This window comes from Schistocerca serialis, chromosome 5 (genome assembly GCF_023864345.2).
Source record: "Schistocerca serialis cubense isolate TAMUIC-IGC-003099 chromosome 5, iqSchSeri2.2, whole genome shotgun sequence".
Classification (NCBI taxonomy): Eukaryota; Metazoa; Arthropoda; class Insecta; order Orthoptera; family Acrididae; genus Schistocerca; species Schistocerca serialis.
Window position 1 is genome coordinate 290,579,629 of NC_064642.1, and position 23,806 is coordinate 290,603,434.

Here is a 23,806-nt window from a genome sequence, read left to right on the forward strand (position 1 = left end):
TTAATTTTATACAACAAAATGTAATCCTTCTTATTATTGTACACTTCTAGCCATTAAAATTGCTACACCAAGAAGAAATGCAGATGATAAACGGGTATTCATTGGACAAATATATTATACTAGAACTGACATGTGATCAAATTTTCACGCAATTTGTGTGCATAGATCCTGAGAAATCAGTACCCAGAACAACCACCTCTGGCCGTAGTAACAGCCTTGATACGCCTGGGCATTGAGTAAAACAGAGCTTGGATGGTGTGTACAGGTACAGCTGCCCCTGCAGCTTCAACACGATACCACAGTTCATCAATAGTAGTGACTGGCGTATTGTGACGAGCCAGTTGCTCGGCCACCATTGACAAGACGTTTTCAATTGGTGAGAGATCTGGAGAATGTGCTGGCCAGGGCAGCAGTCGAACATTTTCTGTATCCAGAAAGGCCCGTACAGGACTTACAACATGCGGTCGTGCATTATCCTGCTGAAATGAAGGGTTTCGCAGGGATCTAATGAAGGGTAGAGCCACGGGTCGTAACACATCTGAAATGTAACGTCCACTGTTCAAAGTGCCGTCAATGCGAATAAGAGGTGACCGAGACGTGTAACCAATGGCACCTCAAACCATCACGCCGGGTGATACGCCAGAAGGGCGATGACGAATACACGCTTCCAATGTGCATCCACCACGATGTCGCCAAACACGAATGCGACCATCATGGTGCTGTAAACAGAACCTGGATTCGTCCGAAAAAATGACGTTTTGCGATTCGTGCACCCAGGTTCGTCGTTGAGTACACCATCGCAGGCGCTCCTGTCTGTGATGGAGCATCAGGGGTAACCGCAGCCATGGTCTCCGAGCTGATAGTCCAAGTCCATGCTGCTGCAAACGTCGTCGAACTGTTCGTGCAGATGGTTGTTGTCTTGCAAACGTCCCCATCTGTTGACTCAGGGATCGAGACGTGGCTGCACGATCTGTTACAGCCATGCGGATAAGATGCCTGTCATCTTGACTGCTAGTGATACGAGGCCGTTGGTATCCAGCACGGCGTTCCGTATTACCCTGCTGAACCCACCGATTCCATATTCTGCTAACAGTCATTGGATCTCGACCAACGCGAGCAGCAATGTCGCGATACGATAAACCGCAATCGGGATAGGCTACAATCCGACCTTTACGAAAGTCGGAAACGTCATGGTACGCATTTCTCCTCCTTACACGAGGCATCACAAGAACGCATCATCAGGCAACGCCGGTCAACTGCTGTTTGTGTATGAGAAATCGGTTGGAAACTTTCATCATGTCAGCACGTTGTAGGTGTAGCCACCGGCGCCAACCTTGTGTGAAGGCTCTGAAAAGCTAATCATTTGCATATCACAGCATCTTCTTCCTGTCGGTTAAATGTCGCGTCCGTAGCACGTCATCTTCGTGGTGTAGCAATTTTAATGGCCAGTAGTGTATATTCCCTGAACCAAAAAGTTGATATGAGATTTTCATTGCTCCTCCTCCTCTTGAAAGAGATTTGGTGAGATTTTGCAGAACCCTTTCCGCTTCCCGCCATCCCATTTCGAGCCGCGTAATCACCACAAACAGCCGCTGGCTGCCAAGTCGAGGCGGTCAGCAGGCCACGTGGTCCGCAGCGGCTGACCCGCTAGTAGCGGCGGCGCGGCCGACGTCTGCGGCGCAGGTAGTAGGGCGGGCCGTGACGCCAGCGGCCGCGCAGTTGCGGCGCGCCGGTCGGCCACTTCCATTACGCGACCCGGCCAGGCCCGGCCCGGCCTCCTTATCGATTCCACGTCCGCCACTCGCGTAATGCAATTTTTCCTTCCTTCTTAGCACGGACGCGTTCCGTTAATTGGACCGAAAGGCTCTTCTCGCGTGACTTAGCAGTCGGTATTCTTTCGGAAGCAGTGATCTTCGATAAAGTTCGAGAGACGCCAAACTCTTCGCTGGTTGATAGCGCCTCCTTTGTAGCGATACAAGGCGTTTTCCCTCCTCAGGCTTTCAATACCAGGACACTGCGAATAAACGGTTTACAAACCGGTCTTTCTCGTGTACTGACTCCTAACCAAATTGATGTTATTTGCAGTACCGTATTTCCCCTCGCGTCCGTTCCATTACACTTTTTATTAGTCACATAACTGAGGTTTCCAGACACTTCCATCCGTCTATGGCATTGTGTCCTCTCTCACATGACCATTATTTTACTATCAGGTATTACTATGGAGTGATTCCCTGATGTCTTAACACATTCTGTTCCAATAACAATGCGCAACACTAAGTGCGAACATTTTAGGTTAGGCTTTTACTCTGACTGTCACGAATACAGACTGAAACTTGTAATCTTACGCTCCCACACATCACTATTAAAATTCTCTGTCTGCACAAGTTTTGGAAGGTTCGTGAGGCGTAAGATATACAAAAGAAAAACTCTTTACTTATCTTCATTTTCTCTTCTTGTTGTTGACTGCAGGGGTACATTCTTGCGGCTGAAATTTTGATTTATAACGTTGTGGGTTCCTGATGATCAAATAACTGATGAAGATTTGCCTGTATTATTCTTGAATTTTATTCTTTGTCACATTTTTCAATATTACACTGTCTTTACAATTTCCACTTCTATCACACCACAAATTACATGATTAGTGACACAATCAAAAACACGTCTGATTCCCTCAGAGGCATGCCCACTACGCCCAACATTCTGCGGTACTCACAACATTCCAAAGAGTTTACAAAGCAAAAGAGTTTACATACTTCCTTGACAAAAGAAGAATCATCATCAAGTTATAACATTATTTTATAAATTTGGCAAGTAGCGTTAGATTGTGCAATTAATAATATGACTTTTAAGTATATCAGAAATTTCGTCATTCCAAACATTTTAAAACAAGAGTAATTTTAACTGTACGTACACAGTACTAACAAATTAATTGTTTTTATACATTTTAGCTTGAAATATAATACATCGTATACAGAATCAGATGAATTATTTTAGTGAAACAGCCGAGAATGTTCTCCTATACCAGAGCAGGGATTAATCCTGAATCAACTACTTCTATAAAAAAAGGTTATGTTAGAAAAGGGTGTCCTATTACAAACTACAAGTTTACTGTGACCATTCACAACTCTTTTTTTTTTCCTGTTACGCATTTCGTAGATTTAAACCTCCATCATCAGGTAGGTTTATGTGATATGATGTTTGAGTAACCCATGGCACTGTCTGCAGTGTCCTTTTGCGTCGTATTTACATCACTTACAGTATCACATAAACTCTGTATACCGTTTGTATGCAATGTAGTACACGACGTGAACACGACAGGAAAGGAGCCTGTGATCACTGGAGACACAGCCACAGGTTACCCAGAAGTCGTATTCGCAATACATAGATGTCTTATTAATTGATATAAACCCGCTTTATGATGGAGCTTTAAATCCCCGAAACGCATATTGGAAATAAAAATAAATTGTGATTGATTACAGTAAACTTGTCGTTCCAGGTGAAGAATACACTATAATCCAGTATTCGGATAAAAGACATCAGTTATTCGGGAAGTTTGAATATTTTTATTTTAAACTCATCATTTACAGTGCAGGTACCTGTGGAAAACAATATTGCACAAATGTCCACCAAAACTTTGTTGACTAAATCTCACTCGTTTTACTGAAGTGTTCACATTTTTGCACGTTTCTGGATCGATTCCCATAATGAAGTGCTCAATTTGATACTTCACGTCACGAACTGTTGTCCGTTTTCTATGCATAAACATAGTCTCACTAGAAATACTCACAGGTCGTCGCGTCGCAATATCTTGATCGCCCGTACTGGACCCCGTGGCGCGATATACACGACACAGAAATTTCTCCGGCACTAATGAACGTGATACGATGACAGGTGGCACCATCTTGCTAGGGCTGCTTGCTTTCGAGGTTCGTCTCTTCCGACTGAAGCCGGAGAAACTCATTTATCATGCTGCGAAAACGAACATCATTCACTATCAGTGCATTATCTGCTATTTTCTCGGAAAAAAACAGTGGTTCGTTGTGCTCTCATCGGTTGTTGAAGTGCTCTTCCGGGATTCTCCACGCCACAAGTCTGGCAGTTAACCCTTGTTGACTTAGTCACCCCGTTGAAAATGCGCCTCATAGCTAAAGACATTCTTTGCAAAATTGTCTTGCACGTTTTGGGTTTCCAGCAATCAAATGGGGAATTCATACAGGTATAAAACGTCGGTTGACAGTAGTTGCTGTGTGAGTTCGAATTTCCAAAGGTGCTGTTTGTAAGAATTAGCTTCATGGCGCTCCTCGAAATGTTCATTTCTAGTGATCGACAACAAGTCGAGGTTCGCGGACTTCGGGCAAGATTCTCATTTATTGAGGCACTATTTTCATCAGATCGATCGGTAAGATGTCGGTTTCATGTCTGTAAGATTAGCAAATGAACACTCTCTGTCCAACTTTTCAAATATTCATCGAATTGAGAAAGTCAGTTTCGTTTCGCTGACAGAAAATTTTACGCAATTTGCGAAGTGTCTCTAAAAATTAATAATAAATTTTCACAATAACAACGCGATGTATAACGGTAAAGCGATTAGTTTTCCCTGTCGAAATGTCTCTAGACGGCATGAGAGAAATAGTAAGCGTTTCCTACAAATCGAAACATATATGGCGTCCGATTAAAACTGTGGGTCCTTACTGCGACACCCTGTAGTGAGAATATACCACATATTTATTTTTCCCGTGATGACTGGGTGTTGTGTGCTGTCCTTAGGTTAGTTAAGTTTAAGTAGTTCTAAGTTCTAGGCGACTGATGACCATAGATGTTAAGTCCCATAGTGCTCAGGGCCATTTATTTTTCCACCTATTTTTTGGAGAAACTCTTCATTTGTTTTATTCATCCGATCTGAAAATATTAACATGATAACAAGCTGAGGATATGTGGTACAATATACACTGTCTTCAGTCTGCAGATATCAATATTTCATTGTACAAGGCATTCCTCGTCGTGTGAATCTACCCTGAAATCTAATTTGAATTTTGCATGGCTTATCTCTTTTGTACCAGTTCAATTCATAGCGTGTTATGTTGCAAATGATGACCACACTTTTCCATGATTTTTTTTTGTTGCTCAAATGTAACAACAATGATGTAAATAGCAAATTGCGCCAGAAGGGGTACCCACAGTCCCCAAAATGTCAAGTGTAACAATAAAACAGGAACATATTTCGTTTCTGGGGACCATATTTTTTTAATCTGACCGTTTGGTCACCGTAACTTCTACATTTGTGAACTACATGTAAATTAAAATAACAACAAGGGTAGTTAGGCGACTGAATGTGTAACTGTAGATAAGAAATTCAGAGGTTCACGGATCAGTCCTCGGTAGGTCCTAGGATTTGAGGGTATTTATCCCTTCTTTCACCTCCCCCAGAGATTTATATTTTGTGTAGATTAGTACGTTGCTACATACCATGGAGTTCACGTCAGCATGAAGGTCCTCCTATAAAGTAGTTTGGAGCAAGCTGAGGACGTATTGTGATATGGTGCGCCACCGATACGATGCCGTGCAGTCCACTTCTAGAAGAGTTGGCAGTAGCCCATGTGACTGGACTGCCGATCTGCAGCCTGCTCCGTGACACACCCTCTGCTCGCGCGGCCAATGCCATCACGGAGTCAAGGGACGTTGCACCACTCCAAACTCTATTCTCTGTCTGTCAGTTCAGTTCTGTCCGCCTCCGGTGGCTGAGTGGTCAGCGCGACAGAATGTCAGTCCTAAGGGCCCGGGGTCGATTCCCGGCTGGGTCGGAGACTTTTCCCCGCTCAAGGATTGGGTGATGTGCAGTCCTAATCATCATCATTTCATCCCCATCGACGCACAAGTCGCCGAAGTGTCGTCATATCGAGAGACTTGCACACGGCGGACGGTCTACCTGAAGGGAGGCCCTAGTCACACCACATTTACATTTACTTTAGTTCAGTACTGCCTGTATACGAAGCGTTATCAGTAGCCTCTGTTGTTACTGCGGCTGGCGAACCTGCCTATCTCGAGGACACGCATTGGATTGTTTCGGGACTTGCTGTTGCTCAAGTGAAGTAAAAGGAGTTCCTTAAATATTAATTGTGCATCTCATTATTTTTGCTCTCTGACATAGAACCCACCAACTCCTTAGTAGCCACCAACGAGCCGACCAAACACATCATCTCATATAGGACCTTGAGTTGTACAGCACAGATTTTGGATTAAAGAGGTGTTTACTTTTTATGTGGTTTAATGTCAGCTACAGAATTAATAACAGTTACTGCGTGAATTTCTTCGTATACACTGGTCAGCCAGAACATTGCGACCACGTACCTAATGACCGGTACGTCCACCGTTGGCGTGCATAACGGCGGCGACGCGTCGCGGCGTGGAGGCAGTGAGGCCTCGGTAGGCAGCCTCGAGGGAGTGGGCACCACATCTGCGCACACAAGTCACCTAATTCCCGTAAATTCCGGGGAGGAGGGCGATCAGCTCTGACGCCACTCTCGATTGGGTTCAGATCTGGCGAGTCGGGGGCCCAGCACATCAGTTGGAACTCGCCACTGTGTTCCTCGAAACACTCCATCACACTCCTGGCCTCGTGACATGGAGCATTATCTTATTGAAATATCCCACTGCCGTTGGGAAACATGATCGTCATGAAGGGCTGTTCGTGGTCTGCAGCCAGTGTACGATACTCCTTGGTCGTCATGGTGCCTAGCACGAGCTCCACTGGATCCATGGATGCCCAAGTGAATGTTCCTCAGAGCATAATGGAGCCGCCGCCAGATTGTCTCTGTCCCACAGCACATGTGTCAGGAGTTGTTGCCCTGGAAGACGATGGATTCATGCCCTACCGTCGCCGTGATGAAGAAGGTATCAGGATTGTTCAGACCATATAACGCTCTGTCACTGCGCCAACCTCCGCTGCCGATGGTCACGTGCCCATTTCCATCGTAGTCACCCATGTAGTGGTGTTAACATTGGCACATGCATAGGTCGTCGGCTGCGGAGGCCCATCGTTGGGAGTGTTCGATGAACTGTGTGTTCAGACACACTTGTACACTCCCCAGTATTAAAATCTGATGTTAGATACGCCACAGATCGCTGCCTGTCCTGTTTTACCAGCCAGTCTGCCCAGCCTACGACGTCTGACATCTCTAATGAGGGGTGGCCGCCCAACCCCAAGACGTCTGGACGTGGTTTCACGTTTATTTAGCCAAGCGTTGGACCAATAAGTCGTGCAGCTTCCGAAATGCTGGTGCTGAGCCTCCGGGCCATCACAATGTGCCCTCGGTCAAACTCAGATAGATCGCGAGCCTTCACATTCTAAAATCCGCTAGCACCATGTGTGTATCTGAATGGCAGTCATTCCTCGCCAGGTGACGGTGCTATCGTTTGGAGGGGTTTGTATCGATAGTATACCGGTGGTCAGTGTAAATGTACATTTCTAGCCGCTAAGATAGAAACACAACAGTTTGTTGGTCCATATTCGGAATCTAATACAGCAGCAGTTCTGCGTAGGATGGGTGTTAAGAGTTCCTGGTACCGGATGTCTACACAGGGGTCACGTGATTGCGGTAAATTACGGGCCAGTGCTTTGTGGACGAGGAGTTAGACACAGTAGCGTGCCAGATGCTGTGAATTTGGTGGCCAAGAAAGGCGTGCTACTTACTAGGAACTGTGACAACCTTGGACACAGCGTCTATCGAAAACCGACACACCTGGATAAACTGTTAAATAATCACCCAAGCCAGAAAAGAGTAATGATTAACAGATTAACACGCTTGTAACGCGCGCAAGACGAATATGTGACCCACAGCACCTCGGACGCGCGCTGCAACACATGGAAAATGTTCTGAGGAGAAATGGGTAATCCAGCAGTTGCAAAAGAAGTGACACCAAATCTAACACTCGTCGGAGTGACACGACGGAATAACAAATGTCGGTTACGGCCTTTCTGCCATTTATTCCTAGGGTGACGGACGGAATCGGCCGTATATTGCGCTAACACGGCGTAAAGAATATGGCCAAGGCCTACTGCGAGACAATGTCGCCGGGTAGCACTGCGGCACGCGACGCCCTCAGGAAAGTATACAAGTGGAGAAGAGACGAATGGAATCATTATAGCGCTTAGGTGGTGCGCAAATGGGAAATACCACTGACATAAATGACCTTGACAACGAACGGATTGCTGCAGTCGGCGCCTGGGGACGGCGAAATTGGTCCGCTGTTCATGTGCTACGGTCGATAGCGTTCATAGAAAGTCGTCGAAGAACTGTGAACCACGGGTAAGATGTTGGGTGTCCACACCTCGTCTCAGAACGAGGAGCTCGGAGCTCTAATAGCTCTATAAGGCTATCTGTGGCAGCTGAGACGACACAGTGCAAGGCTGGTGCAAGAGCAGGTGCTTCGTAGCACACCGTTCGGACCATTTGTTGAACACTTAGTTTCGCAGCAGACGGTCCCTACTCGTTACCATATTGATGCAACGACATCGGCAGTTACTACTGCAGTAGGTGCAGGATCATCGAGTTTGGTCCGTGGATCGACAGAAATGTGTTGCCTGGTCGGTTGAATCGCGTTTCTTGTTACACCAGGTCGATGGTCTTGATCGCATGGACCGTCATTCAGGCGAACGAGCTGGCTACTGTGACCGAGCAGTTCTACGCGCTTCAGACCGGAATAGAGCTGCTGCAACGGTCGCAGGTTCGAATTCTGCCTCGGGCATGGATGTGTGTGATGTCCTTAGGTTAGATGGGTTTAAGTAGTTCTAAGTCTAGGGGTCTGATGACCTCAGATGTTAAGTCCCATAGTGCTCAGAGCCATTTGAACCATCAGGCGAACGGCTTCCACGGACACAGGCAGGTGAGGGCAGCATTATGCTAAGGGAGAAATCCACTTAGACTTTCATGAGACCTGTGCAGTAATCGAAGGCACCATGATAGCTGTGCAAGCACCGTGATAGCTACAGATTACTTGAAAGTTATTGCAGACCACCTGCATTCCTTCGTGCTTGATGTCTTGTCCGAAGACAGTGGCACCTTTTGTCAGGGGCAGAATCGTCCTATAATGGTTTAAGGAACATGATAATGAACTAATGGTGATGTCTTGACCACCAAATTCACCTCATATCAACCTATGCTAACGCTACTGGCTGACAACTTCTCGTCCACAAACCACTGGCCATTAATTTACCGTAATCACGTGATCTTTGTGTAGACATCTCCAGAAACCTGCCAGGAATTCTTAGAATCCATGCCACGCAGAATAGCTGCTGTATTGCATTCCGAACGTGGACCAAAAAGGCGTTAAGAAGGTGATCATAATGTTTTTGTCTCATCGGTTTGTACGTCCCATGAGAGAATGCTTCTATGCACTGATTTACAGATGTTCGCTTTCTAGAAAGAAGAGCCTGCTGGACAGTTATCATCGGTTGACGTCTCTCTAATGTGGTTGTATTCCAAGCTTCGAGGAGGAGGAGGAGGAGATTAGTGTTTAACGTCCCGTCGACAACGAGGTCATTAGAGACGGAGCGCAAGCTCGGGTGAGGGAAGGATGAGGAAGGAAAGCGGCCGTGCCCTTTCAAAGGAACCATCCCGGCATTTGCCTGAAGCGATTTAGGGAAATCACGGGAAACCTAAATCAGGATGGCCGGAGACGGGATTGAACCGTCGTCCTCCCGAATGTCCAAGCTTCGCTGACTTTGGTCAAGAGTTAGCGAAATGGCACACAGGCCAGAGTGAAAGTAGTGCCTAGTTACAAAGTTTTGGGAATGGTGTGACTGGATGCGGACGGTTTGATGAGAACTGCATATCATTCAAAATCCAGTCAGGCATTTGTCTTTCAATTTCACCCCATCGCTGAGTCGAGTCTTTCCGTATCTGCTACTTCAAATGTCACGCGATGAGCTTAGTAGCGTGACTCAATGTTCTGCGCGATGCTTTGAAAGAAATAAAGGCAAGGCCTCCGGTCCAGACTGTATACCAGTCAGTTTCCTCACAGAGTATGCTGATAAAATAGCTCCATATTTAACAGTTATATACAACTACTTGCTCACAGAAATATCCACACCTAAAGACTGGAAAATTGCTCAAGTCACACCAATACCCAAAAAGGGCAGTAGGAGTAATTCGCTGAATTACAGGCCTATATCACTAACGTAGATTTGCAATAAGGTCTTAGAACATATACTGTATTCGAACATTATGAAGTACCTCGAAGAAAACGATTTATTGACACATAGTCAGCATGGGTTCAGAAAATATCGTTCTTGTGAAACACGACTAGCTCTTTATACTCATGAAGTAATAATTGCTATCGACAGGGGATGTCAAATTGATTTCATATTTTTAGATTTCCAGAAGGCTTTCGACACCGTTCCCCACAAGCGTCTTCTAACCAAACTGCGTGCCTATGGAATATAGCCTCAGTTGTGCGACTGGATTCGTGATTTCCTGTCAGAAAGCTCACAGTTCGTAGTAATAGACGGAAAGTCATCGAGTAAAACAGAAGTAATATCCAGCATTCCCCAAGGAAGTTTTAAAGGCCCTGTATTGTTCCTGATCTATATTAACGACATAGGAGACAATCTGAGTAGCCGTCTTAGATTGTTTACAGATGACGCTTTCATTTACCGTCTTTTAAAGTCATCAGATGATCAAAATGACTTGCAAAACGATTTAGATAAGATATCTGTATGGTGCGAAAAGTGGCAATTGACCCTGAATAAAGAAAAGTGCGAAGTTATTCACCTGAGTACTAAAAGAAATCAGCTAAATTTCGATTACGCGTAAGTCACACAAATCTGAAGGCTGTAAATTCAACTAAATACTTACGGATTGCAATTACAAATAACCTAAATTGTAACTATCACATAGATAATATTGTGGGTAGAGCAAACCAAAGACTGCGATTCACTGGCAGAACACTTCGAAGGTGCAACAGGTATATCAAAGAGACTGCTTACACTATGCTTGTCCGCCCTATTCTGGAGTATTGCTGTGCGGTGTGGGATCCGCATCAGGTGGGACTGACGGATAACATCGAAAAAATACAAAGAAGGGCAGCTGTTTTTGTATTATCGCGAAATAGGGGAGATGGTGTCACAGACATGAAACGTGAATTGGATAGGCAATCATTAAAACAAAGGCGTTTTTCGTTGCGATAGGATCTTCTCACGAAATTTCAATCACCAGTTTTCTCCTCCGATTGCGAAAACTTTCTGTTGGCACCCACCTACATAAGTAGTATTAATCATCACGATAAAATAAGAGAAATTAGGGCTCGCACCAAAAATTTAAGTGCTCGTTTTTCCCGGGTGCTGCTCGAGAGTGGAACGGTAGAGAGACAGCTTGAAGGTGGTTCATTGAACCCTCTGCCCGGCACTTTATTGTGAATAGCAGAGTAATCACGTAGACGCAGATGTAGAACCACTCACCTCCTTTAACCCTAGATCACTAAAGCTTCGTAAAATTTACGATTGCAGTAAAATATAAAGCAGGACATTTTGTTCTTAATTTGGCATGTAACATACCACTGGAGACCTAATAATGATAATTACCTAACACATAAACTATAAATTGTGACTGCCTTTGAGTAAAAGTTGGATTAGCAAACTTGACGATGGTTTAGTAGCAGTATAACATTTCCATCCCTTTACATTCAGTATCATGTATTAGCCTTCCTATTAGAAACATGCCACTTCAGCAGGTAATGCCGCGGGAAGAGTGGCAGTTTAGTAGCGTATTTATCTCGCCCACTGCTGGTAAGCGACAGGCGGTGGGGGTTAATCTGGAATTTGGCTCTGAGCACTATGGGACGTAACAGCTATGGTCATCAGTCCCCTAGAACTTAGAACTACTTAAACCTAACTAACCTAAGGACATCACACAACACCCAGCCATCACGAGGCAGAGAAAATCCCCGACCCCGCCGGGAATCGAACCCGGGAACCCGGGCGTGGGAAACGAGAACGCTACCGCACGACCACGAGATGCGGGCGGGAATTTCGGAGATGCGAAACGTATTGGCGAAATCTAAAGTAAGTCCAGTGTTCTATTACATCCGTAGATAATTTACGTAGGGAAGACGGTAATCATAGCCTGTGCATGTTAGTCCTAAATGAAATCCATGAGTAAACTATTTTTGTTGAAAAGGAAGTAATGTTGTTATTTCTTCATTTCCTTCGGTCAAGAGATAAGTAATTAGTATGCAGAGGTGTTTTTACCACTATTACATAGCTTAAATACAAAAACAAAGGGAACGTATGTAAATTAATTGTAATGTGGGTATGTGTTTAAATCGTAATACTACATTGGTACTCTGCACTACTGAACGCTGTAACTGTGGAAAGAGAAACATCTCCTATAATACATGAGACCAATTGTTAGGATTAAGTACTGTTTATTCAATTTTATTTGAACATCTGTGTTTTTATAGCTAAAATTTCAATTTCAAGGACCTGCTGTATTGTTTATGGCAAGTCTTTTCGGTGTTAGTGCATTTCCATTCGTTCACCAACCAGTACTTCTGCGTCCTGATTCTCTATAATACTGAATAAATAGAGTGATTTGGTGCTAACAGGCTGTCAGAAATTTTTCGAGAACTGCTGATGTGACGCTTGCTGACTGACGTGTTGTTCTGTTCACCTCGCCTCAGCTAGCGTTGATAGGGCCGCTGACTGCGCGGCAACCGACGTACCCTTGGGAGCAAGTTACCGGTCTTACAACAATACGGAGCCGCGGTTCGAGAATGTCCTAGTTCATTAATCAAATTACTTATCCTACGGAATCTCTCTTACAAACGCACACAATTTATTACGATGTTTGGTCAAAGTTCAGCAGTAAGTGAGCAGATTTTTAGAGAGCAATTTTTAATGACTTGTCTGTAGTTGATGAACGATGTGAACAAAACTGGGAAAATCACTGCCTATCATCGTTTCGATATAAGACAGGTAGTAGCATTCAGCTGCTAATCTGGCTCCGGGCCGCGAAAACGATGGGCTTTTCCTCTTGGCAGATGTCTATTTGCCTAATTGACAGTTTAATTTTAAAAAAGGAACAGTGGGAAAGCTACAGAACAGTGATAGCCAGTAAATCTGATTAAATTTGAATACATATTGCAGGAAGGCACATAATGCGAGGTAGCCTGTCTCAGCATTTTATTGAAAGCATGCAAAATTCTGGAAGACTTGACGAGACGCTGCCTTGCTCTAGGGGCAAAAAATTGAGAAATCTAAACGAGAATAGGTCCAGCCCCTAGAATTATCAGAATGTTTGACTGAAATGAATAAAAAACTGAGAGTTGCTAGCCATGAGTTCCTCATTACGTGCGCAGAGGCGGGGGCCGAATGACAGAGCTTACCACATTGTGATCAGTGGAGTTGCGATGCTGGATGTCGAGGTGAAAAGTAGCGTGATCGCACGGAAACAACCACTGTAGTGCCTGCAAGTCAACTACCGTGAACTTGCTGACCAAATCAGGAGATCTTAAGATAAGGCTGTTCCCAACGTGATGGGAGGCAGCACTTACGTACTGCGACGGGGCGGTAAATAAAAGAAGTGCGGTTGCAGAGTTCTCACGAATGTGCATATACAAATGTTCGTTAAAAAATGTTAGTGCAAATTTTTGGCTCTCACGTAAGTCTCAGGGGATGATTTTCACACTTGGTGCATTAGTACACTATTCCACACCCGCGCATTAGTTATAGTTTTTGAATTAATATTCGTGAGTACAGTTTATGTTAGGGAACAAAAATTAGGCGATTATTATAGCAAAATCAGTTTTTCACGACACAGTTCAATCACTGTTTATAGGCGTTGTCCTTTTATTTCACACAACGAAATTAGCACTGGTGAGACTGTTTACAGTTTTACTTTAATAATAATAAGACTCCGAGCCCCCAATAGCAGTAATGTAGGCTGCTATAAACGAAAATTACTCACTCAGTTCTAAAAGAACCACAAGTCCCACTGTCCTCTTTGTTCTAATAGTTTTGGCGCGAAATCATAGTTCGCCACATGTTCACTTACGACGATGCATACCTCGTAAATCGCACTCACACAAATAATCGTAGCACTTCCAGTTCACCAAATATATGCTTGCACACTTTCACTATCAAACAATACTCTTTGTCGAAATAAATCGGCGCGAAAAAGAATTCTCAAACGACCACATGGGCCACCCTCAAGTGGGGCTTGTTTGCCAACCACCCTCCAAAACGACTGACCAACGACTTTTCTTTTTTCATCTTTCATTCCTTCCCCAGATGGGAGAAGGCGGGTACATGGAGAACCTAATGTTCTTTGGTGCCTTAGCTTATCTTATGTACTGCTGTTGGAGCACAATTTATTGTTTCAGTTGGGATTTTTCCTGTGTGATCTTATATTTTCTTGGCTTGTGAGAGGATGTTAAGACCCTGGCATTTGCCCAAGTGCAGGATGGAAACCTCTCGAAAACCTCCGCAAAGGTCATTGTGTTGATGTTAGTTGTTGTGCTTCTGCCTTTGTTGTTTCATTCTGGCTTTCGTCTTCTGTCAGATGCTTTAGTATTTCTGTTGTCATGTTTTGAATGGATTCGTCTTCTATTGCCATGCACTCTTTGATTACTTTCGGTGGGAATGGGTAGTTAAACTCTGTGGGCGTGTAGTTTAAGAGATCTGTTGTTAGGGTTTTGTTCGTTCGCCTGTTGTTGACTATTCTCGCTGTCAGTGTGATCCATCTGCGTTTTATTGGGATGACTTCGGTGTTTTGATATACAGTTTCGTTTCTTGTTCGTCTATTGAGCCGTCCTGCTAATCTTAGGATTTTTCTCTCTAGTGCCATTAGCCTCTGGGTGTTATTTTTGCTAGCTACCCAGACTGGGGCGGCGTATTCTAGCACTGGTCTTATAAATGCTTTGTAGGTGTGAATTAGGGTCTCGTTACTTGCCCCTGGCCTCTTATTAGTTTCATTAGGTTACATCTGTTTTATAGTTTGGGTGCCAATTCTTTTAACTATGGCGGAACTGATATGCCTCCGCTACCGCGTGGGTTCAAGTTAAATTCAAATGTAATAGCCAGGAAATTACGCCATCTTGAACACTTTCTACATGAAACAAATGGAGAGTATGGAATTTACTTCGCCTCCTTCATTTGATAGTCCTCCGTGTAGCTAATACATACACTCCTGGAAATGGAAAAAAGAACACATTGACACCGGTGTGTCAGACCCACCATACTTGCTCCGGACACTGCGAGAGGGCTGTACAAGCAATGATCACACGCACGGCACAGCGGACACACCAGGAACCGCGGTGTTGGCCGTCGAATGGCGCTAGCTGCGCAGCATTTGTGCACCGCCGCCGTCAGTGTCAGCCAGTTTGCCGTAGCATACGGAGCTCCATCGCAGTCCTTAACACTGGTATCATGCCGCGACAGCGTGGACGTGAACCGTATGTGCAGTTGACGGACTTTGAGCGAGGGCGTATAGTGGGCATGCGGGAGGCCGGGTGGACGTACCGCCGAATTGCTCAACACGTGGGGCGTGAGGTCTCCACAGTACATCGATGTTGTCGCCAGTGGTCGGCGGAAGGTGCACGTGCCCGTCGACCTGGGACCGGACCGCAGCGACGCACGGATGCACGCCAAGACCGTAGGATCCTACGCAGTGCCGTAGGGGACCGCACCGCCACTTTCCAGCAAATTAGGGACACTGTTGCTCCTGGGGTATCGGCGAGGACCATTCGCAACCGTCTCCATGAAGCTGGGTTACGGTCCCGCACACCGTTAGGCCGTCTTCCGCTCACGCCCCAACATTGTGCAGCCCGCCTCCAGTGGTGTCGCGACAGGCGTGAATGGAGGGACGAATGGAGACGTGTCGTCTTCAGCGATGAGAGTCGCATCTGCCTTGGTGCCAATGATGGTCGTATGCGTGTTTGGCGCCGTGCAGGTGAGCGCCACAATCAGGACTGCATACGACCGAGGCACACAGGGCCAACACCCGGCATCATGGTGTGGGGAGCGATCTGCTACACTGGCTGTACACCACTGGTGATCGTCGAGGGGACACTGAATAGTGCACGGTATATCCAAACCGTCATCGAACTCATCGTTCTACCATTCCTAGACCGGCAAGGGAACTTGCTGTTCCAACAGGACAATGCACGTCCGCATGTATCCCGTGCCACCCAACGTGCTCTAGAAGGTGTAAGTCAACTACCCTGGCCAGCAAGATCTCCGGATCTGTCCCCCATTGAGCATGTTTGGGACTGGATGAAGCGTCGTCTCACGCGGTCTGCACGTCCAGCACGAACGCTGGTCCAACTGAGGCGCCAGGTGGAAATGGCATGGCAAGCCGTTCCACAGGACTACATCCAGCATCTCTACGATCGTCTCCATGGGAGAATAGCAGCCTGCATTGCTGCGAAAGGTGGATATACACTGTACTAGTACCGACATTGTGCATGCTCTGTTGCCTGTGTCTATGTGCCTGTGGTTCTGTCAGTGTGATCATGTGATGTATCTGACCCCAGGAATGTGTCAATAAAGTTTCCCCTTCCTGGGACAATGAATTCACGGTGTTCTTATTTCAATTTCCAGGAGTGTAGGTAGTATTCGTTGGCCGGCGAAAATTAATATAATTGCATAAAGTTTCAGTTAATAATCCATCCGGTCTGAAATTATTATGAACAAGCTCTGAATTTTGTAGGAAACTCGAATCTGTAGTTGAAATTATGAAATTAATTTCTTTGCCCCTCTCTGTTTGTGATAGGGAGTGGCCTGGACAGTCGTTGTGGCCACGGCATGCGCGTTGTATGCCGTCAAAAAGCCTTCAGCTTTATTGTGTATACTCACAAACAAGTACACTGTTACGCACACTAGGATTACAACTTTTTGTCTGGGACACGTTGTATCAGACTTACATTAAAAATAGTTCCCATCTCTAGTTCTAAGTTCTGGAGATTGGTTGTAAGGCAAATGACGGAACTGGAAATCGCTCCCAAATATTGTCTACTAGAGTTTCCTTTATCCAACCAGGAGCTCGCTCGGTATTTGGCTGAAAAGTCCCTGACTCTCCAGCGTGTCTTAAGTGGAACAGCCAGCTCAAGATATAGCGGCACAGAATTCAAAGCAGATACAATGAAGGCTTGCTGCTATATGTAGGTGAACTCAGTGTGTACTTATTGCAGCCACCTGAAACGTTACTTTTATGAATGTGTAGCTGTATCCAGTGAAATCATAGTTTACGATACGACTTACGATATTTGTACTTTTAAAGATTTTCTACCATTTTACATGTAAATGACGTGAAAACGAAGGCAACGTATTCCCTCTCGGCCAGCACTTATATTCTTATAAAATTTTGAGAAGAGTTGTACTTGACAACCCACTTATACAAAGACGTTATTGCAGCTGACAATGAACTTCTTTTTACGAGTTATAAGATTTTGTAAATGAATTTTTACGAGTACTTTTTTACTTTTTTGACTGCCGATATACACTAGCACTTTTCATCTGCGCCAAAGGAATTACCTGGTTGAATACATCGTTTCTCATCAGATCACCAAAGTTAAGCAACTTTGGATGTGCCCAGTACTCGGATGGGTAACCGCCTGGGTAAGGCATGTGCTGTTGGCTCCTTTCCGTTTGCCTTTGCGGCAGAGCGGACCAGGGGTGGTGGCCTAAAGTCTTCATAACCGGACTTTGTGTCCAAGTCCTGGATTAAAATCCGAACATTTCTGCAATGTCCACTGAAGTGACGATATGTGACATTATTGATGGTGATGCGTCCATGGGATGGGGACATTAAGGTCGACGGCCCCTTGGTGCTATTCGAGAGGAGTAAGCTATGTGCCAGCACCAGGTTTCCCCCTCTCTCTTCTCTCATCGTCGTACAACAGTCACCTACGCTTGCCAGGTACACAAGCACACAAATCTGACATTTAGCGAAGGAAAGGTACCATTGTGCGCGAAAGATAGAAAATACTTTCCAATTAGGTGGCTGAACCTGCTCTTCAGAGTCTCACAGCCAATAATGCCATATACCTCAACTTTATTTCGCATACTTATGTTACCTCAATGTTCACTATAGATTCGATCAGTACACTAGCCGACACGTCGTAATAAATTAAAATAAGCGACGTAGAAAGTCTTACCGCAATTTGGGGAGTTTGCTTCCTTTATTAATAAACAAAAATTGTAAATCAGACAGTGCGACGTCTCCGACACATTAATTGTTCCGCAACCTGTTCTATCCCGAAGCGAGGTCTTGTCGCAGCCACCTACATCTACACAGATTTTATCTCCGTCGTAAAACTGCGGCCACAGCAGAGAGCCGAATGTAGGCCTCGGTGCCGGAGGCTGACATACTGACCACAGGGCCACCAAGACACTGTTACACAACTGGAAGGCCACTGACAACGAATAAGCGCGATTACACATCGCGTGAACCGGTATTCTATCAGGGCCCGCCTGGTAGGTCTCCAGTATTGTGCGTAGTCCCACGCCCCTTGCAAGTTTGTCGTGATTGTACTCTACGCTGCGATTCAGTCGATGCCTGACTTATCTCCTTCAATCGCAAAATGGCGCGTTATGCAATAAATTATACTATTCGAGCGCTCCAAATTTCCACCATCAATTTGCGTCTGAAGCCGCAGGGGGGAGGAACAATGTTCCTCTGAAGAGGGAAGTGTACTTTTATAGTATATACTTGGATGTAGCAAATGCTTCTCTGGTACGACACGCTTTTTAAACATTATCGTGGATCAGACTTTCACAAGCTTGTTAAAAACTATTAGAAAGGGTTTGAATGATTTTTTCATCATTTGACTGCACAACTACTTTATTTTATATTACGATCACTATCAAGTACAGCACTACAGTATCGGTAGTCATTCTTTGGCTCAATTGTCTTATGCCTGGAAAGTATGTTTGCTAACCGTCTGCCATATATTTCGTTGCTTTTGGACTTATCTACACGCTGAGTCACCCAGTACAATAGATCTTGATGATGAATTCACTTAACAAATTTCTAATTATACCCAACATTGTTGTACTTCGTAATGGCTTAGGGCCGAAATCATGACAGTAATATAAAATAATGAAGCTGTACATTGAAATGGTGTAAACATCATTCACACATTGTTAAATAATAAATACCGTGTGACTAGGGCCTCCCGTCGGGTAGACCGTTCGCCTGGTGCAGGCCTTTCGAGTTGACGTCACTTTGGGGACTTGCGTGTCAGTGGGGATGAAATGATGATGATGATAAGGACAACACAACACCCAGTCCCTGAACGGAGAAAATTCCGTTGTTACATGACGTAGTCCAAAAATATGAAAAGATTGTCATTAAAAACGGCTGAACAAAACTCGTGTATAAAATATTCTCGGACTTCTTGTCGCGACATTTCTGGGTCAAACCCAAGTTTTCGCCAATTAGCACTATCGTCTTTTTGTGAAGAGCAACTGGCTGTCGTCTCTGCTACTGCGTTGACCTTACACAGGATATACCTGGAGGAATGGTCCCTATTCAGGGATATGACAGGAACGAATATTCGACGCAAACAAAAATCTAGTAAACGTGGTCTCTAAAATGCATACCTTAAGAGCTCTGAGCACTTCTTCAGTCTCAGTACTATAAAACAACTATCTTCTACTACTTTCCATATTCTGGAAGGAGGCGGTGTGGACCAAAACAAGAAAAAATTGCCTGATAAACAAAGGCTATGAAATGCCTACGTTTTAAGAGCTATGAGCATTTCTTCACTGGAAGAGATGAACAAGTACTCATAGATTTTAAAGTCCATGTTTACTGGATTTTTTTCTTTTTTTGGGCCGCACTGCTACTTCTCAAAACATGGAAAGCAAAAAGCTTCCACTACGAGAGATTTGTTTCAAAGTATCGAAGATGAAGAAGTGGCTCTTAAGCGCAAAACGCGGGTGGAGGTGCGAGCACTGCTGCAAGCAGCGGACTCCGCCTTCCCCTCACTGCTCGTCTCGTCGGCAGCCGTCATGCGGGGGCGCGGCCGTTCCCTACAGTTGCCCCGTTAATCGTCAACTTATCGTGGTCAGACAGTAATGGCTCACTATGTCTACCGCATGCCGCACCACACTGGTTTATATCTCCACACACAGAGTTTCAGCATTCTAGTTCAGAAGAGAGCCGTTTTAAATACACTGATATGCAGAGCTAAAACTGTTTCCGACGAACATCTCTTGGATTCTGAAATTAATCATCTGAAGTACATGTTCTGAAGGAGTGACTACAGTTCACGATAAAGCTGGTGCTCTCCAAGAAAAGGCAATATGAACTTATTGAACAATCACGTGATAAGCCGTGTATTCCACTCTTTCCTTTCTACGGTGAACATCTAGCACAAATAAGCAGAGTCCTGGGAACTCGAGGAATAAGGTCTATTTTCCGACCACCTAACAATATAGCGGACATGCTGCGCTCAGTTAAGGACAGTCTCGGCCTGATTCACAAAAAATACTGTTTGATGAAACAAAACGTTTTGTCCAAAGAATCTACAAACTGGGGCTCTGTTATTAAAGAGGCGCTATAAGTAGGAATGTGCAAGAATAACTTCAACTCGGACAGCGAACATAATCTTAGTGGTGCGTGGAAGCGAGCTTTCGACGTAGAGAAGCAGCACATATATTCGTCGTAGTGTTTACGCTACTGCAGTAGCGGTGGCGCCACCAGTGCTGGAGCTGTCGCCATCTATGGCAGCGCGAAGAAACTGCCGACCAATCAGAGGCCGTCCTTGGGTTGAATGAGACCACTATAGGAGCAACCATGACAGTCACTTTATCCTGACGAAGATGACGGTGACAGTGGTCGAAAACTCGGGGTTTTGCTCTGAACTCACGCGGCGAGAAGTCCGAGAATATCTACACAAGAGCGTCGTCGCGAAAACCTTCGTTCTTAGAATAAAATTCTGCCTGTACTGCATGTAAGACTCGTTATGTTCTTTCTTTTTTTAAAGTCTTCGATCAAAAATTAGTATTGCTACAACGAATCGTGTTTCCGCAAAAAGGAACAAAACTAATAATGAAAATCATTGTGGTAGGTTCATAACAAAGTTTAATCAAGCTAACTGTGATGCAACGTAGACTTATTTATCAGTACATTCGTGGAAGTATCGCAAATACAGTATACAGTATTGAGAGCATTATAATGTTTATGACTTCACTGCGATATGCACATGAAAGTACTGTAAAGTAAATATTCATTTATTCGTGATCCACGTTATATTTTTATTTCAATCACACCTTACGCAGGTATTATCATTAACTAGTATTGTTGTTCCTTTCAGGACAAACACGATTCATTGTAACGACACAAAAGTTTGAATGGAAGAAGGAAAAATGATGTAACTCGAACGCAAAACAGGCAGAATTCTAGACTGCTGGCTTGGCAGATACGCGCTAACGTCACAGTTCTACAGGAGGGGCTTTCATATGATGTCTAAGAGGCTCGCAAAAAATTTGAATTTTTATTTCTTGGAAACGCTTGTACAGAGCAGCATTTGTTGTCTCTAAGTATGCACTACAACCGTGTGAAGAATGAGCAAGATCAGTGTACGCAACACAGTGTGCCTAGTGTCAGGCGATCTTGTATCGACTCTACTGAGACGTCTCATCGCTCAGTAGTGTAATCCTTGTCTGGGTAAGATCAGAAGTGGCAGCAGCGACAGAGAAGCTTAAGCAACTAGTAGACCAGTACCACTAGCTTTTGCAACACGATCAATAGCTTGTCAGGCATTGATCAAGAGCGTCCACCAAGCTGCCCATCGCAACTAGGACCGCTCGCAGACTCGTTCCAAACCTTGCAGCAGAGCTCTCGCTACTGCTCCCAGTCCAAAATCATCGGGAAGGTCTCAGCTCTAAACCAAATCTGCACCGAGGACAATGACCTGTCCTAAATCGCAGAAGCAGTTCATCTTAAAATAATGTCGACCTAGTAGATTGCAATTCACATGATCCGTTACAAAATACACTCAGCAAAAAAAGCATTGCGTCACCTCGGGTCCGACAGATCTGGAACCTGTACAGAAAATTGGAATAAGGATGAACATAAACATCTTTTCCGCGCTTTTTATTGCTCATGAAATCCACGCATCACATGTTGTACCACCATACAGCGAGAGCTTCAGAGGTGGTGGTCCAGATTGCTATACACACCGGTACCTCTAATACCCAGTATCACGTCCTCTTGCATTGATGCGTGACTCTACTCGTCGTGGCATACACTACTGGCGATTAAAATTGCTACACCACGAAGATGACGTGCTACAGACGCTAAATTTAACCGACAGGAAGAAGATGCTGTGATATGCAAATGATTAGATTTTCAGAGCGTTCACACAAGGTTGGCGCCGGTGACGAAACCTTCAACATGCTGACATGAGGAAAGTTTCCAACAGATTTCTCATACACAAACATCAGTTGACCGGCGTTGCCTGGTGAAACGTTGTTGTGATGCCTCGTGTAAGGAGGAGAAATATGTACCATCACGTTTCCGACTTTGATATAAAATATGGAATCGGTGGGTTCAGGAGGGTAATACGGAACACCGTGCTGGATCCCAACGGCCTCGTATCACTAGCAGTCGAGATGACAGGCATCTTATCCGCATGGCTGTAACGGATCGTGCAGCCACGTCCCGATCCCTGAGTCAACAGATGGAGAAGTTTGCAAGATAACAACCATCTGCACGAAAAGTTCGACGACGTTTCCAGCAGCATGGACTATCTGCTCGGAGACCATGGCTGCGGTTACCCTTGAAGCTGCATCACATACAGGAGCGCCTGCGATGGTGTACTCAACGACGAACCTGGGTACACGAATGGCAAAACGTCATTTTTTCGGATGCATCGTGGTTCTGTTTACAGCATCATGATGGTCGCATCCGTTGTAACCTCCCCACAAAAAATATAATTTTTGAATATTATTTGGTTAATGATTCTAATTTTAGTGTAACCTCAGAACAAAACTGGTTCCCATTTAATGTACCCACAAAATTCTTTTCTCATTTAATATAAGCTCGAAACAGAAAAATTCCTAAACCTCGTAATAAAAAATAAATTCAGTAACCTGGTAAAATTTGGACGACAGCAGTGCTGCGTCATGGCACTGTAAGATCATTCTGAATAAATAGAAAAAATTCTCACCTCGATAAAGTCGGCAACTATCTGCTCTTACAATAGCTCTTTTCCAGCACAGCTCTATGCAATGCTGGCCTATACATTTGTTATTTATGAAAGGAAGCAAATGATTTTTCTTTTGCAACAATCGGAATGATCATGCATTGGAAAAAAATATTAAATTCTTTAAATTGAAATGAATGCTTGTCATTATTAGGACATTTTTAAAAGATATACATGGGAGTTTACATAATATTACTAGATATGCGCGAGGCTGCTGTTTTTACCTTATACAATAATACTCCGGCTCCGACATCGCTGCACCGCGACCGGCCCAGCCAACATGATACACCAGACCAGACCAGAGCAGACACACACACTGGCAACAACTTACTGCTACTGCTACACAGTTCGTACAGTCAACACAGCTCTCTGGTCAGCGATTCTCTTATACCTTGCATATCGCAGGCAGCGCATGAGCAGTACATCGAAATTACATCTGCTCGGACCTCTTACATAAAATTACATCTCTATTACATCTGCTTGGACCTCTTACGTAACCCTCCACTGGGGGTCAAAATTTGGCAGCGATGGTGAGTCAATTGGACTTGCCATGAGCAACAAATTTTTCTTAATTAACTAAGTTTACAGTCACAGAGTA

At 44.6% G+C, this 23,806-nt stretch overlaps 1 protein-coding gene across 4 annotated transcripts in view; it reads left to right on the forward strand.

Moving 5' to 3' along the window:
* LOC126481128 (ras guanyl-releasing protein 3-like) overlaps nucleotides 1-23,806 on the forward strand; it is a 448,249-nt gene that overhangs the window by 80,880 nt on the left and 343,563 nt on the right. Inside the window, exon 1 of one of the 4 annotated variants that reach the window (XM_050104671.1) lies at nucleotides 23,501-23,580. The exons of the other annotated variants lie outside the window; for them this stretch is intronic. The gene's annotated coding sequence lies outside the window, so the exon portion shown is untranslated. Of the gene's footprint in view, nucleotides 1-23,500; nucleotides 23,581-23,806 lie in introns of those variants that run through there. 4 annotated transcript variants of the gene reach the window in all.